Source organism: Carcharhinus amblyrhynchos, chromosome 9, assembly GCF_965287045.1.
Source record: "Carcharhinus amblyrhynchos chromosome 9, sCarAmb.v2.hapA, whole genome shotgun sequence".
In the NCBI taxonomy this organism is placed as follows: domain Eukaryota; kingdom Metazoa; phylum Chordata; class Chondrichthyes; order Carcharhiniformes; family Carcharhinidae; genus Carcharhinus; species Carcharhinus amblyrhynchos.
In genome coordinates, this window is record NC_137332.1 from 58,542,803 (window position 1) to 58,557,532 (window position 14,730).

Consider the following 14,730-nt stretch of genomic DNA (forward strand, 5'->3'; position numbering starts at 1 on the left):
TGATCTCCACCCCCCAGGGATGAGGATTGGGATTTGCTCTGAATTATGTTCTTCTTGGAAGGTGCATCAGAATTGAAAGAGAATTCTAAAACACGCAACCTAAATTTGATAGCTCTTCCAGCACAGGGAGAACAATGCGCAATTAACCCACTGCAATTGACTGCAACACACAATGTGGACAGGATTTTACAGCCTTGCTCACCCTGAGACCAGAAAATCCCACCAGAGATCAACAGACCTTCCCACTTTCTGCCCGCTCTGATTCCTGCAGCAGGCGGGGCGGTCGAATTCTGGCAAATGTGTGAACTTTGCACTGCCTGTATTTTTAAACAATATCCAGCTGTTGATTGGTTGAATGTCTGAGCACCAGCCTTAAATATGTCTCAACTCACTTCACCCTCATCTCTGACCTACCAACAACGTCCATCAATCACCATTCATACCTAACATTCATAACACTCTCTCACAAATTGAGCACTGATACAGCCCACATTTCACAACCTGGAGATGCAGCTGGCCATATCAGCCAATCAGATTGCACCTCACTCATTGGCACACTTTGCTCTCTATTGCAGGACAAGCTGGTACACACCAGAGGCAGCTCGATGGCTTGCCCAGCGTAGAAGTTGTCCATAGAATCCTGACAGTGCAGAAGGAGGCCATTTGGCCCATACAGTCTACACTGACCACAATGCCACCCAGGCCCTATTTTCATAACCCCTCATATTTACCCTGCTACTCCCCTTGACTCTAGGGCCAATTTAGCATGGCCAATCAACCTAACCAGGCTTGATGAAGGGGCAGCAAGCGCTCCGAAAGCTAGTGGCTTTTGCTACCAAATAAATGTGTTGGACTTTAACCTGGTGTTGTGAGACTTCTTACTGTGTTTACCCCAGTCCAACACCAGCATCTCCACATCACAAACTCCACACAGACAGTGACCCAAGCTGGGAATCAAGACTGTGTCCCTGGTGCTGTGAGGCAGCAGTGCTAAGCACTGTGCCACCACACTGCCCCTATCTTCTAACTCCAGTGAGCATGATGATGCTGACCACTGTTGGATTGCCTTTTGCTAGGGCCATGATCAGCTGTGTGGCTGAAACCATTGAACCATCAAAGCATCCTCAAAATTTATTCTTCTTTTCACATCCCATCTCACCCATTTCCAAACCTGTCTTTTGATTTACCTGCTGAAGATGGTGAAAGCATACACTCGTAGATTCATTCACCTCCCCCCCCGACACTCACCTTAACCGCACCACACACACACAGACGCAGACGCAGACGCAGACACACACAGACACAGACAGACAGACACATACACACACACACACACACACACACACACACACACACATACACACACATACAGTCTTTCTCCTTTCAGCTAGCCACTGCAACCTGATAAGGTTGTGGAGGAATAGTAAGAAAGAATGCAGATGAAGACACAGCAATGCATCATTACACAAGCTTATATTTGCAGCCACCAGTTCAGAGACGGACGTGGCATGATGGAGGAGGCAGTGGTGTACTGGTATTGTCATTGGACTAGTAATCCAGAAACCCAGGACAAGGTCTGAAGATTTAAACCCTGGGGACCATTGCAGATGGTGAAATTTGTATTCAATAATCTGCAATTAAAAAGTCTAATGATGACCATGAAACCGTTGTCAATTGTTGAAAAAACAAGTCTCTACACTAGGAGTGGCACGGTGGCACAGTGGTTAGCACTGCTGCCTCACTGCTCCAGAAACCCAGGCTTGATTTCTGGCTTGGGTCACTTTCTGTATGGAGTCTGCATGTTGTCTCCATGTCTCCATGGGTGCTCTGGTTTCCTCCTATAGTCGGAAAGGTTAGGTGCATTGGCCATACTAAATTCTCCCTCTGTGTACCTGAACAGGCATCAGAATGTGGAGATATTCACAGTAACTTAATTGCAGTGTTAATGTAAGCCTACTTGTGAGACTAATAAATAAACTTTAAACTAATGTACTCCAGGAAGGAAATCTGCAATCTTACCTGATCTGGCCTACATGTGACTCTAGATCCACAGCAATGTGGTTGACTCTGAATTGGAGGATGGTTAAGAATGGGCAACAACTGCTGGCCCAGCCAGTGATGTCCACATCCAGTAAATGAAATTAAAAATATATATTAGAAGGTAGCGTGCACATGGCGAGACACTGGGCATGAATGGTGTGCTGCCAGGTCCCAGAGATAGGAGTCCACAGATGCCAGTTCACCAGAGGGTGAGATCACACATGAGCTCTGCTGCAGAGTATGTGGGTGACCACTTTTATGTGGAGAGGAAAGCTGGTGGATTTGCTCAGCGAAATGCTTGATGCACTGGGAACACTGGCAGAAAGCCAGCAGTCAATGCCAGGGGGCATGAAGGACTTTAGCACCAACTTGACACACGGTTTTGTGCTAAAGTTGGAGCCCATCCTTTCCAGTGTGGTCAACTCCATTCACATACGTGTGGATGCTATCTTAATGCATTATCCAATGGCCAATGTCACAACTTGCATTGCAGTACAGACAGCTTCTACACAAATTTTAAATGTTTCAGTGGAAGTTAGGTAGCTTCTGCTTGTACCATACCAGCTCAGAATCCAACCATGTTAGCTCAGCCTGCTGCCATCATGGCCATGAATTACACTACAGAGTGTCACAGCAGTCTAACAATCTGTCCTTCAACAGATTACTGAGACACAGTCCAGGGAAAGGCAGAGTCTCCATGGAACAGGGACTTGGTGACCTCTCTCAGGAGGACAGCATTTAGCCTCCCACCACTGTCGCTCTGCCAATGCCCCTGCTGTTACCAGTCACACAACCAGTCCTGAATGCTGCTGCCCACACTGAGATGGTGAAACCTGTAACCTGGCCTCTAGGCTCAGAGCTGCTCAAGCTATCCAAATTATTAACCTTCCAACACCTATGCAGCAACAAATGAGGTAGCACTGCATAGAAGCGTTGGAAAACAGGCACCAGGGGAATACACAGGAGTGATGAACAGGCTTTCATATGAGAAATGGAATAGAATAATAAAATCATAGAATCCCTACACTGCAGGAGGAGGCCATTAGGCCCATCGAGCCTGCACCGACGACAATCCCACCCATGTCCCATCCCTATAACCCCATGTATTTACCCTGCTAGTGTCCCTGACACAAAGGGACAAATTAGTATAGCTAATCAACCTAATTTGCACATCTTTGGAATGATTTGACTTATAAGTTTGGTTTGGAATGTTTATCTTGTGATGCCTTTTTTTGTAAAGTGATGTAGCACAGCGTTGAATAATAGAATTTTGATGCGTGTCAAAATTGTGCCAATCAGAGCACCATATTTACCAAATGTATGTAACGCCAATAAAATAAATGCACAGCATTTTGAAATAGGTCAGAGGTTTTAAAATGTCAGCATACAAGACTAATACACTCATTGTCAGAGGCAGGAGAACAGCTTCAAACAGTTTTGCAATTCATTTGTTTAACAAAGCAAGCTTGTTGCATACATTCTCAAAGGGTGGTAACAATTTTTTAACCAAAGAGTTCTATTTCTGAGATCACACCTTAAAAAAAAAACAAACTTCCTTAAGAGGGCACGGTGACTATTTTATCGGAATTGATTTATTGGGAGACGCGGGAGAGTGTATTGGCAGAGTCTTCTGCAATCTGACTCTTGCCTTGCTACTGCCTTGTCATCTGCCATTTCCAAACGCAACAACCAAACACTTGGCTTATAACCAACCTCATTTATCTCTCCTTTTACTCCAATAGCATCCTTCATCGTTCAATCACTTGTTCCAATGGGTATTTTAGTTGAAGGTTTTTCACAATATGGATGCCATTGCACCAGCCCAGCTTACTAAATTGCACATTTAACCCATGTTGGCAGCCATGCAGCGCTCTCCATCACTCATGCACTTCAATTGTTTGGTGAAAACCGCCAACTACCAGCTAAACAAAGTTTACCAAGCTTTGAGTTAGCAGCCCTTGTATCATTAGACTCCCCAAGAAAATTTCAAGATCAATTGGATGCTGTTCCTCCAAAGGATAACCTTACTTTCACAGAGCAGTCAGCACATTTAAATGGTTAATTAGAGGCACCTAGACAGAACAGAGAAGGTAACAAATGGCTGACTATTTTTCTTATTTCAGTTTCCAGGCCACTAGAAACCTAACAACTAAACTATATTCCAATAAAAGGACTGGATACTCTCTAATTTCAGCTTCTCTGCCGTTTGGCCACTCACACCTTCTATTCATTCTATGGACTGCCTTTCCCCTGGTTTCTATGGCTATGATTGATATTTCATTCTCTCACCCTACAGTATAAATATCTCTCACTTTCTATACCTTTTAGCTTTGACAAAGGGTCAGCTCTTTTCTCTCCTGACAGATGATGCCAGACCTACTGAGATTTTCCAGCATTTTCTCCTTTGGTCTTATATTCTAATAAACATTATCACAGTCTGACCAATGTGTGCCTCCTGTCTAACAGTAACATGCTTGGCTCATCCTTGCTGAGTTAGAGATGGATATCAAATAGCAACCCGGTGAGTAGCACTCTTATGCATATCCAAGGCTGCCATTTTAATATCGCTCAGTGTTGTGTGGCTTTAAAAATGAACAGCATCAAATCATCACATGCATGTGGCCAATTTAGTAGAAATGGTGAGTGTGTTGGACAGCACTGGCCTAGCAGATGTTTGTAATGGGCAGTGACAGAGGGAAGGTGTGGGCCTGTTCGTGAATGGACAATTCTGTTCCAGTTACTTTTATCACAGTCATACAAGGTCTTCACTGGCAGTTTAGTGAGTGAAGGACTCTTGGGTTGTCTCTCTCTTCCAATTCCCCTACCTCCATCTCCTTGTCATGCTCCTGATCTGCTTACCTGAGGAAAGGGCTGGAGTCTCATGATTCTGAGGTTGTACAGCAGTCAGAAGAACACCATGAGTTGTGATATTCACTCTGTAGAGTCCCTCCAGAGCAGTCCAGGCAGCTATCACATTCCGGGGAAGTGCCAGAAGATTGAAAAGTGGCTAATGTTACGCTGTTGTTTAAGAAGGGTGGCAGGCAAAAGGCAGGGAATTATAGGCTGGTTAGTTTAACGTCTGTTGTAGGTAAAATGTTAGAATCCGTCATCAAGGAGGAAATAGCGAGGCATCTTGAAGAGAATTGCTTGATAGAGCTGACGCAGCACGGTTTCGTTAAAGGGAAGTCGTGTCTGACAAATTTACTTGAGTTCTACGAGGATGTGTCTAGGGCGGTGGATAGAGGAGAGCCGGTGGATGTGGTCTTTCTTGATTTTCAGAAGGCGTTTGACAAGGTACCTCACAAGAGGTTATTGCAGAAGGTCAGGGGGCATGGAGTTGGGGGTAGGGTGTTAGCATGGATAGAGGATTGGTTGTCAAATAGGAGGCAGAGAGTGGGGGTCAATGGGTGCTATTCAGATTGGCGGTTGGTGACTAGTGGAGTGCCCCAGGGGTCGGTGCTGGGGCCTCAGCTATTTACCATTTATATAGATGATCTGGAGGAGGGAACCGAGTGTAGGGTGTCGAAATTTGCTGATGACACCAAGATTGGTGGAACGGCAAATTGCGTGGAGGGTGTGGAGAGTCTGCAGAAGGATCTAGATAGGCTGGGCGAATGGGCCAGGAAATGGCAAATGGAATTTAGTGTTGGCAAGTGCGAGGTGGTCCACTTTGGTAGGAATAATGGTAGGAAGGACTATTACTTACGGGGCGAAAAACTGCAGCAGGCGACGGTGCAGAGGGACCTCGGGGTCCTTGTGCATGAGTCGCAAAAACCCAGCTTGCAGGTGCAGCAGGTGGTCAGGAAGGCGAATGGGATGCTGGCCTTCATAGCGAGGGGGATTGAATATAAAAGTAGGGAGGTCTTGCTGCGGCTGTATCGGGCATTGGTGAGGCCGCAGCTGGAGTACTGTGTGCAGTTTCGGTCGTCGTACTTACGCAAGGATATTTTGGCCTTGGAGGGAGTGCAGAGGAGGTTTACTAGGCTGATACCAGAGTTGAGGGGGTTGAACTATGAGGAGAGGCTGAATAAACTAGGCTTGTACTCGTTAGAGTTTAGAAGAATGAGGGGAGATCTCATTGAGACGTATAAGATGATGAATGGGATGGATAGGATAGAGGTGGAGAGGCTCTTCCCGCTCAGAAAGGACAGTAGGACTAGGGGGCACAGCCTCAAGATAAAGGGGGGGTGGTTTAGAACGGAGTTGAGGAGGAACTTCTTCACTCAAAGGGTGGTGAATCTCTGGAATTCTCTGCCCGTTGAAGTGGTGGAGGCTGCCTCGCTCAATATTTTTAAGACGCGGGTTGATGGGTTTTTGATAAGCGAGGGGATTAAGGGTTATGGGGAGAGGGTGGGAATGTGGAACTGAGCCACGACAGATCAGCCATGATCTTATTGAATGGCGGGGCAGGCTCGAAGGGCTAGATGGCCTACTCCTGCTCCTATTTCTTATGTTCTTATGTAACATGGCTTTCATTGTATGCATTCAGTGTACTTGTGAGCCTGAGTGGTCAGCAGATAGCCCTTGATACCCAGTAGCCACCCTCTATCTCAACGCCATACTTCTGGGCTCCCCCCATACCCTTTGACAACTTTAGAGTCTAGATATTTCCTTTTTAAATAAATTCAGTAACTTGGCCTCCACAACCTTTCATAGCAAAGAATTGCACAGGTTCACCACTCTCTAAATGAAGAGGTTTCTCATTATCTCACTGTATTCTGAGGCTGTGACCCCTTGGCCTAGGCAACCCAGCCAGAGGAATCAACATCCATGCATCTAGTCTGTCCAGCCCTGCCAGAATCTTATACATTTCAAAGAGATCTCCTTCTAAATTCCAGTGAATTCAGACCCAGTTGACATAATCTTTCCTCAAATGATAAGCCTGCTATTCCAGAAATCAGTCTGGTGAGCCTTAACTGCTCCCTCTCTTTGACAAGTATATCCTGTCTAAGGTAAAGAAACCAAAACTGCACATAATACTCCAATTGTGGTCCCACCAAGGCCCCATACAGCTGTTGTAAGATATCCTTGTTCCTGTACTCTTGCAATGAAAGTTAACATACTAATTGCCTTCTGAACTGCTTGCTGCATCTACATGCTTGCTTTCAGTGACAGATGTACAAAAACATCCAGTTCCCTTCGTACATCAACATTTCCCAATCTATCACTATTTAAATAATATTCTGCCATTCTGTTTTTCCTACTACAATGGATAATTTCCATGTTGTACTGCATTTGCCATGTATCTGCCCAGTCACTGAACTTGTCGCAAGCACTTTGAAGTCTCTTTACATCCTTCACACCATTCACGTTCTAAGTTTCATGTCATCAGCAAATTTCAAAATATTACATTTTGTTCCCTCATCCAATTCATTGGTGTATATTATGGATAGCTGGTGCCCAAGCAGTGATCCCTGCATTACTCCACTAGTCATCATTTCCCACTCCAAGAAAGACCCACTCATTCCAACTCTGTTTCCTGCCTGAGAAATAATTCTTAATCCATGTCAAATTATTGCCCTCAATCCTATATGTTTTAATTTTACACACTAACCTCTTATGTGACACTTTATCAAAAGTTTTCTGAAAATCCAAATACACCACATCCATTGGTTCTCCCTCATCTATTCTGGTAGTTAAGCCTTGAAAAATTCAAGTAAGCTTGTCAACCATGATTTTCTTCTGATAAATCCATGTTGTCTTTATCTAACCCTGTTGATATTTTCTAAGTGTCCGATTATCACATGCTCTATAATAAACTCTCTTATTTTTCATATTGATGTCAGCTTAACCAGTCTGTAATTCCCTGTTTTCTCTCTCCCTCCTTTTTTAAATAACAGGATTATATTTGTCGCCCTCCAATCTTCTGGGGCTGTTCCAAAATCTACAGAATTTTGGAATATGACAACAAACACACCTACTATTTCCATGGTTACCTGCATTAATACCCTGGGATGTGGATTATCAGACCCTAAGGATTTATCAACTTTCAGTCCCATTGATTTCTCCAGCACTATATTTTTAGTAATACTAATTTCCTTCAGTCCCTCCTTTTCATTGGACCTTTGCTTCTCTAGCATTTCTGTGAAGTTATGTACGTTTTCCTCTGTGAAGACAGAACTAAAGTGGTTGTTTAATCTTGTTCTTTATCATAAACTCTCCTATTTGGACTGTAAGGGACTTACATTTGTCTTCATCAATCTCTTTCTTTTTACATACTTATAAATGTTTTTACAATCCATTTTTATATTCCTTGCAAATTTACTGTCATAATGTTTTCTTCTTAATCAATTTCTTGGTCCTTCTTTGCTGAATTGTAAACTGCTCCCAATTTTTCTAGCAATGTTATATGACTCCTTACTATCCTTAATTTCTTTTGTCATCCAAGGTTGGGCCACTTTTCCTCCTGTGCTTACCACTGCTCCCATATCTGGATGAAACTGTTTGATGATGCAGAAACCTTGAAGTCAGCAAATTCTGACACACCACTCCCTGCAGTAGACATTTGTAATTTTAACGAACTACGCAGCACACTTTTGGAACTGAACAGCCAGAAGACATAACCAACAGGTGACCTGTAAGCAGATGATGATTCCTTTAAATGGCACTTGTGGGGGAATCCTTTGTGCTGCTGACTGCATGTTCATCTGTGTGAGATAAAGGAAGGTGACATGAGGTGGAGAGGCAAGAGTGCTGCTAGCATCAAGTCAGTATTGCACTGCATATTTCCAGCGGCCACTTGACATCACATGTGAATGTCCCTCAAAATGTGTGCATGCGTGCCACTTATGCCACCTGGGACACCAAAAAGCATCCATTGCACAAACAGTGGGTGCTACGATCCAAATTTCACACCTACAGTTTGCTTCCTGATATAGATTAGGAGCTATAATGTTTTCCTAATTCTGATCCTGCTCTAATTAAACAATTAAGATTCTTTTTCAAGAGAAAACCTTTAGTAAATGTGATATTTTTAAATCATTCATGGGACATGGGTGTCACTGGCTGGCCAGCATTTATTGCCTGTCCCTGGTTGAAAAAGAACTGAATGGCTTGGTAGGCCATTTCAGAGAGAGGTTCAGAGTCAACCGCATTGTTGTGGATCTGGAGTCACATGTAGGTCAGATCAGGTAAAAACAACAGATTTCCTTCCCTTAGGAACATTCATAAACCAGATGGGTTTTTCCTGACAATCAACAATGGTTTCATGGTCATCAGTCAATTCTTAATTCCAGATTTTTTTAAATTGAATTCAAGTTCCACCACCTGTCAAGGTGGGATTTAAACCTGGGTCCCCTGAACATTCGTTGAGTTCCTGGAATAACAGTCTAGCGACAATATCACTAGGTTATTGCCTCCCCATATGTACAGAGACTGTTTTAAAACAGGAGTTGATTCTAAAGCCTGTTTAAGTTTCCTCGAGATGTAGAATGCCACCCAAACAGTTGGTAATTTTCATCTTGTTTTAGAAAGAATCAGATTTTTAATCACTGAGTTTATTTGATCACTGCAATAACTCATTAAAAGGGATTGAGCTATGATTATGGCTCTTACAAATCAAACTACAAGACTTCACTCTGAGTTGTAATCCCTGATCAAGGAAATTGAAACGATCTAAATTGGTAACTATAATCCCAGTAATGAAAGATACAAGTACAACGTTCTCAAACCTCAAGTGAGTCTGGGGTTAGAAAGGTTTTTTTTTATTATCCCATTGAATGTGCAATCATTTGCCAGGAAAAAGGTAATGCTTTAAAAAGAACTGGATAGATGTTTGGTTAAGAACCAGATTATTAAGATTAAAAGAATAAACATAAATAGTTAAATACTGTATAATCAGATATATTGTAATCGGCCTTGTCCTACTGAAGTGGAAAGCCAGATTAGTATGTTGTAGTTTATAATGTTAGCTTGATATAAATGTAGATCTTTCAATTCACTTTAGGAATGTAAAGACATTTATCTTTTACCTGTTGTTGAATTAATTTGTCAGACACATTGTGATGCATATTTTATGTGGTCTGTAGATGGAACAAATGGCGCTTTCCTGTTTTATTTCAAAATGCCTAGATATCTCGAAGGTAAAGGGATCAACCAAAAAAAACACTGGCAGATTTCAGAGTCGTGGTGTGGAGATGTCAGCGTTGGACTGGGGTAAACACAGTAAGAAGTCTCTCAACACCAGGTTAAAGTCCAACAGGTTTATTGGTAGCACAAGCTTTCGGAGTGTCACTCTGAATAGAGTGTCACCTGAAGAAGGGATGACCCTCCAAAAGCCTGTCCTACCAAATAAACTTGTTGGATTTTAACCTGGTATTGTGACACTTCTTACTGAGATTTCAGAGTAACAGAATGCTGGCACCAAACTCCATTGGGAAATGATCCACCTGTGAGCACTAGAATGTGCCCACTGTACAACTCTTGTCACTGACCCTGCTGAAATTTACAGGCTGAGAGTCCTAGACAAACATGCTGTGATGCTGTCAGGGTGTATCAGTGGCACCACACTCATCCCTGCCCTCTGAAAGCTGCAGAATATGGCCATGCATCAGAGGGCCCACATCAAAGGCTTTTGAAAAAGAGATTACTGCCCCCTCTTATTTCAGTGTAGGGCCCTCTCCCTGGTCTTCATCCCAGTTGGCCGCCATCTGTAGACCTTTTGGCCAGATACAGCTGATGAGAGCAGGGATACCTACAGCAATACAGCATGGGGTTCCAACTGAGGGCTCAGGACTTAGAACTAAATTAACCATAGATGCATAGGTTAGAGAATTAGTGGGTAAAATATGTATGGATGTGGGGATAGGGCCTGGGTGGGATTGTGGTCGGTGCAGACTCGATGGGCCAAATGGCCTCTTTCTGTGCTGTAGAGTTTCTATGATTTCTATAAACTGCCAATTTAGGGACTCCCTAGCCTCCATTACACCAGCTATCCCACTGGGGTAGATGGAGGCACCACTTCCACAAGCCAATACCTGAAATAATGCCTTTAGGCAGGGAACTAGCCCGCTTGACCGATTCTGATGAACTTAGGGTGAGAATTCGTTGGGACAGCTGAGCACTTTTGAGGCCAATGAGTTTAGAATGCGTTTTAGAAGCCACATATAAAGAAAGTGCTTTCACATTGGGTTTCCATTAACAAAGAAATGCAACAGATTCGCACATCAGCATTCTGCCTATGATGCAAATAGACATGGCGAAACAAAATCATTTTAATCTTGAGTTCTTTACAACTGATTTTTGAAGAGTAAGTGGGAGATTTTAGATCATTCAAAATCCACCCACTTACAGAATTAGATTAAGGGTTTAAACCGCTCACATTGGTATTTACTTTTTCTCATTCACACATTAAAATGTGTTTGAATGCAATGTTCAAAATGTTTAATATCGACGTGAAGACAATCAAGTGTCAGAAAGTATTGGAAAATTCAGTAAGTAAATAAGCCAAGTTCTAAATGAATAAAAGGGAGAGCTGTTTGTTTCCTGCCAGGGTGCCAGTCTTATTAAAGAAACAAGTTCTGACAGATATCCAACTTCCCTTCATTATTGCAGAATTGCTGTCATGTTGAGTGTAAGGCACATGATCCCCCAGGGTGGGGTTGCCTCAGTAACTGGATTTAATAACTGAAACCAGTGCCAGACTAAAACGACTGTGTTATTACCATCCAGCGATAAATATATTTTGACGAGTAAATCTATAGTCCTATCCCAGTGCTGGTATTGCAGTATTGTTAAACTGTTATATTTTGGGTAAATTGTGGCCTGAATCTTTGGTCATGTATTTCTTCTTTTTTAGTTTGCTATGGGAACAACAATTCAATAGATCACAATGAGCCAGTGCAGTGAGCTTTATGTCCTCCGGTCTATTAAAAAACTAAAGACAGCACACTTGGTATTGGCTTCTGTGCCAAACAATCTGCAATGGCTTCCTCCAATTAGTGTGAAATGCAGTTGGAATCATCCCTTGGGTTTTCTTGCAGCTAGAGTTACTGACCAAAAAGGTTAATGGTATTGGGGTTTAAAAATGTGTTTATTTAGACCTACTTTTCTCATGACATCTCTCTATTTCTTAAAAGTGCTGACTCCTGCTGGCTGCACTCCCACAATCTGCAGTAAAGGTCTGAAGCTTTGGCTGGGGACACCACAGTCACATTCAATTCACTCGACATTCACACACTAGTTTTTTCCCAGATAGAGGACAGTGTATAATCGCTAGGAACACAAATAAATTCCAGCTGTATATTTTAACCATTAACCCAGGAGCACATGAAGTCCCACATTGCCCTGGGGGAAATCTATGCCCAAGTTTACTCAAACTTTTTGTATCTACATTAGAAGTGGGATGATCATCCCATTTATATGGATATTCTCGGTGTCTGGAAATCTTCTGTTATGGTACAGTAGCAAACATTCAGGGCTCGGAGTCCAGGTACACCAGGAAACCAGGTACACCAAAATGTCATGCATAGCTGCAGGGAACATCGAGAGGACTAGAATGCAAGGGGTTTGAAGTCACGCATCAGCAATAAAATGTTCAGGTTAGACCAACCAGGAAAGTAACGAGCAGACCTGAGCATCACACCTTAGGAAGGACATACTGGTTTCGCAAAGGGCGTGGTGTCGATTTATTGGAATGGTACCTGGGGCTAGGGATTTCCCCCTGAGAAGGGAAACAGGAGCTGGCTCTGTTTTTGTGTCAGAAACTTGCCTCTGCTGGGAAACGGGCTAAGTTTCAGATTTTCCCAGTGCCAGCTTTTCATTGAAATGAAGTCAGATTTGTTGCCCAATTAATTAAAGCTTGTGGGGACAGGAATGGTTTCAAACACCCACAGCAGCCTGCTTCTCTTACTAGAGAGAGCGTGTGCCAAAGCCTGCCAGTAAACCACAGGGACTCAATGGTACAGGGGATCTGGAGACCTGGCACCTATAAGGAAGGTCCTCTTCCTAGAAGGTGGCAGGAGGGCAGTGGGTATGCTCACAGGGAGCAAAACCAGAAAAATGCTGAAAAATCTCAGCATCCGTAGAATGTAAACAGAAATTTTGTCGGAGAGTATGACTCTATTCTCTCTCCACAGATGTTGTTAGACCTACTGAGATTTTTCCAGCATTTTTCTGTTTTTGTTTCAGATTCCAGCATCTGCAGTATTTTGCGTTTAGGCTCACAGGTAGATTCTGTTCATCGTCATCTCCATCTGAGGGTATTGCAAGCACCACCTGACAAGTCCTGAAACCAAACCCTGTGCTGTCTGAGTCCATGATGCCTCACCTCCTGTGATTTTGTTGTGTTGTCCAGCATCAGTAAAGAGGGATCTGTGATGAACCACTGTGTAGTCACTTGTCAGATGCTACAGTGCGTAGATTTGTGAACATCTGCTTTGAGGGTTGCAGTCTCTTTAGGCGCAGATTGCCACAAGTCTCTTTGTCTCTATCCATGGATCCTGTGCTCAAGGTGGCACCTTATTGTTCATTGTGCCCATTGTCCTTCTCGCCAGGCCTCCTGATGCCCAGCACGCTGCTCTTCCAGTATAGGCTGCTACCCCTCCTCACCAATGGCCTTGGTTTCTGACAATGCAGTGCCCATTTCCAGCTGTGCCCTTCCTGCTGCTCCTGTGCAGCTCAAGCACCCTCACCCACTCATCTGGTGCCCACATGATGCCAGGAGGATGACAAGCCCTCCCCTGAACTGGCAAAGTCCTTAATTCCCATTCACCCTCTTACCTGAAGTGAAACTTTAATTACAAATGATCTTCAACTTTACAATCCATTTTTAATGAGCTTTTAAAATTCAATTTGCCTCAACGTTTGGATACCAGACGATTGCTAAACTCCACTCTTCTCTCTGGAAGCAAAAAGGTTCCTAGAGATGGACTGTGAATGAACCCACAGCAATTCTAATTGCTTACTGAATAGAAAGTGGTGAATTCTGAGGCCTGCTTTTCCTCCACAATTAGAAAATGTGGGAGGGCAGAAACAGAGGCAGGTCTTCAGGCTATGCAATGTCATGAGCATTCTTTTACTGTCGCCTCTGTGTTCCCACACCATCAGAGCGGGGAAAATCTGGCCCCTACTCCCCAGATATTAAAAAACAAGGAGTAATCAGAGAGACCAAAGTGTATCCCCTAAAATTTAGAAAGTAATGGGATGATTGTGATCACATCTTTCAAAATATCAGAGATAGGGATATTTCAAATGGAATTATGGAACCTAGTGTAAAAATTAGAGTCACAGCTTTCCAGAGTAGAGTTAGGAAACACTTCTTCACACTAAAGATGGGAGAGGTTTGGATCACTCTTCTACATAAGGCAATTGCTATGAGGTTGATTGTGAATTTTATCTCTGAGATTGATAGATTTTTGTTAATCAAAGATATTCAGGGGTATGGAGCAAAGATGAATATGTGGAGTTAGGTCACAGATCAATCATGATTTCATTCGAGAGGACACCGATTACTCCTTGTTTTTTAATATCTGGGGAGTAGGGGCCAGATTTTCCCCGCTCTGATGGTGTGGGAACACAGAGGCGACAGTAAAAGAATGCTCATGACATTGCATAGCCTGAAGACCTGCCTCTGTTTCTGCCCTCCCACATCTTCTAATTGTGGAGGAAAAGCAGGCCTCAGAATTCACCACTTTCTATTCAGTAAGCAATTAGAATTGCTGTGGGTTCATGGTGCAAACATGTTAACTTTAT

The 14,730-nt window shown here is 43.2% G+C and overlaps 1 protein-coding gene across 1 annotated transcript in view; it reads left to right on the plus strand.

The window, feature by feature from the left end:
* The first annotated feature begins 8,440 nt into the window (after positions 1–8,440).
* Positions 8,441–14,730, plus strand: part of LOC145347846 (KN motif and ankyrin repeat domain-containing protein 4-like) — a 97,260-nt gene continuing 90,970 nt past the window's right edge. Inside the window, exon 1 of the mRNA XM_080195756.1 lies at positions 8,441–8,610. The gene's annotated coding sequence lies outside the window, so the exon portion shown is untranslated. The remainder of the gene's footprint in view (positions 8,611–14,730) is intronic.